The sequence below is a fragment of the Mandrillus leucophaeus genome, unplaced genomic scaffold (genome assembly GCF_000951045.1).
Source record: "Mandrillus leucophaeus isolate KB7577 unplaced genomic scaffold, Mleu.le_1.0 Scaffold144, whole genome shotgun sequence".
Classification (NCBI taxonomy): Eukaryota; Metazoa; Chordata; class Mammalia; order Primates; family Cercopithecidae; genus Mandrillus; species Mandrillus leucophaeus.
The window spans coordinates 795090-798203 of record NW_012101410.1 but is presented as its reverse complement, the minus strand read 5'-3'; positions in this window follow the sequence as shown (position 1 = coordinate 798203).

The following is a 3114-nucleotide window of genomic DNA, read 5'->3' as shown; positions in this document are numbered from 1 at the left end:
TTAATGTCTGAAGTCTTGAATACATTTAGAGATGTACAAATTAAAGAGTTTTTCAAAGACCTTCTTGGCTAAATTGACCTCAGTGGTCTGAGACATTCCAAAGAAACGGTGGGCTCTGTCACAGTACCTCTAAAGACAAATCTGCTTAATAAGTTGAACTCTTCAGTTACAGATAGCTAGAAGCCAAATTATGTTCACAATGCCCTTTAAAAATTCCTCCATTCTCAGATTCAGCAATCAGGTTAATCTTATGAATATAAACAAGAACCGACATGATTAAACTGTTTTACATAAAATTTATTAATCTAGTACCAAAGGGATGTAGACTTTCTGTAAAGTGCTTTCTGAAGACTTCTTTGTTCAAACTATTTAATATTTTGTTCCTAAAAATTTCAATGTTATTTATTTATGGTAAGAGAATCCAAATGTTTTATAATGCAAAACATGTGATGAATTTAACTTGGTGATATAAAATAACTAATTTAAATTATTAGTTTAAAAATTTTAGAGACTAAGGGTGGCAATCCAAATAATCTGTAGGTGCATTCTTTACTTAGTTTCATGTGGGCAGTTCCATATTTTCCTTTTACAGGTTAGCAAAGAAACATTTGTTTTTCCATTCAACCAACATCTCTAGCCAATCAAAAAGTCATGCAATCTTTAGCTTGACTTCTTGAGTTAGGCTATTTCTATGTTCCTTGACAAATAAGACTTGAAATAAGTAATGACTTTTAAAACTATTAAATATACCAAAATACAGTGATAACACCTATAAAATTTATTAAAAATAAATTATGCAGCTTTTAGTCTGTAGGAAGTGGCATTCTGACAAAACAGAATGCCACGTCTATCTAAGGCTTCAGGCAACCTGGCTACAGTTTTCCTTAGGCTGATTGGAAATAGCAATTATAGAAAATCTGATCAGTGCAATTGCTTAAAGTGGATCGACTGCATACAGAAGTCCTAAGGAAGAGATGACATATTTAATTACACAGCAAACACTCATTAGCTGAGCTTTTAGGAAAATAATGATGGCTAGGTACAGAAAAATAGACATTATAATATTTATAAGAAGAAGCATGGTAATAGTGACTGTTGATAGAAAGAAAGGCAGCCACTGTAGTATCTAGGCTTTTCTTGACTTAAATTTTACAACACAGAGAGAAAGATGAAATTAATAACCCCACATTAAAGGGGATTCAAATAAGGCTAAGAGAATTCATGATTTTCACCCAATATTATCTAGCTGATGAGTAACAGAGACAAGATTGCAACCCAGGTCTTTATGTCGTCCAGGTCTGTTCTCTGAATTGCTGGGTTTGACTTTTTACCAGCACCATGGAAGGAATGGTGAGAATATAGATAATGGAATATATGATAATTGTGCAGATTTGCCATCAGTGATAGCCAAGTAAAATTTATACACATGATAAACTCCAAAAATATATTGATTTCTCTTTAATTCAGTATGACTATGAGACTGCACAAGTGGAACATAGCAGTTACGTTTAATGAGAAAAGCCTTAGTATTTATGACATTTCCCTGCTCCTGGTCTGAAAGGTGGGTGACATTTTGGACAGAGAACATGAGGAAGTCATTGCTGACTAAGAAGAGATCCTAAAACAAGATATAAAGTAAAATATACACTTGTATTGTCCTTTAGAGTTAAAAGAAAATATGTACTATATTTTATCCAATCTTTACTCAATTCCTCAAGTGTAGGTGAGCTGGAGATTATGATTTTGATTTTAAAGATAACATTTTGAGGTTCAGTGAGGCCCAATTAGTGGAAAAGCCTGAATGGGGACTTAACTTTTCTGCTGACCAGCAGACTTTCTAGTATATTATCATCCAAGGCAGTAAAATAAGCATGCTGTGTGTGGTGAGGGATAACAAATGAGGGTGAGTGGTTAAGAAAAACAGATCATGGTCATTGATGAGAGTAGAGGGAGGTGAATATCGATATATAAATGGAGCCAGATAATGAAAAATTGCACAGAGTACATGTAGGAGTTTAAATGTGATTGAGATAGAAAGAGAGGTAGTGTGGTTTGTTGAGTATAGGAGGAAACATCTCCTATTGAGTTTGGAGTCATGCAAACCTAGGGTGAATAGAATAAGCTATTTTACTTCTCTAGCCTAGCCTGGAGGTTCCTTATCCTTAAAGCAAGACTAGTTATACCTCTGTGACTAGGGATTTGTGGTGACAATATAAGATTTATTTCATAATGTATGTAAGATGTATATGACAAGCTCTTCATGGAAAACAGTGATTGTGATTATAACTATGAATGAAGTGAAATGAAAACTGTGTTTGAAGCTGCTTAACCAGAAAGCTGTGTGGGAAGGTAGAGAACAATGAGACCTGGAGTCAAGGGGCAAAAAACCATACAACATTATTTTTATATATAAAACCCTACCAACCTCCATGAAATTCTTTACTGGTTTCCAGTTTCACTTGGAATAAAATTCAAATTCTAAAGTCCTTCTTACAAACACATGCATAATGTGACTACTGCATGTCTCTCGAGGCCTTTTTATGTTCTTTAATCTCCAAATACACTGGAGTTATTTAATTTCTTGCTAAATCAGTCTTCCTAGAATATCATTTTCCCAACTCATCGCTTGGCCTCAACTTAAAGGTTATATCAGTAAGCCTCCTCTGACCTATTGTCCTATTGCATTTCATTAATTAATTACTGATATTTAAAATTATATATATATGTTTGTATTTAGGCAATTGAATTATTGACAAGGAAATAGAGAAGTAATGTGTTAATTAAGCTGAACTGAAGTTCTCTGAAGTATAGTACTCTGGACAATATAAAGAAGAAAAAGGAGAAGACCCTCTCCAGGGAGATGTTCAGCATGCCCAAAGTAGAGTCATATATGTTACATTTAGAGATATCAACACAAGTAATGCCAGATACGATCATAGTGATTACTCGCCAAACTAAAGGGAATTTTAAAAATCTCTAAGTGCTAGAGTTGAAGAGGGCATGAGGCAATTGGCTATTCTAAGAGCTCTAGAGGAAATCATCAAGGATTTTACCATTTAGAAACATGAGAAGGCTAAATAATGTTATAAGTTTTCTCCAAGTTGAAGAAGTTTT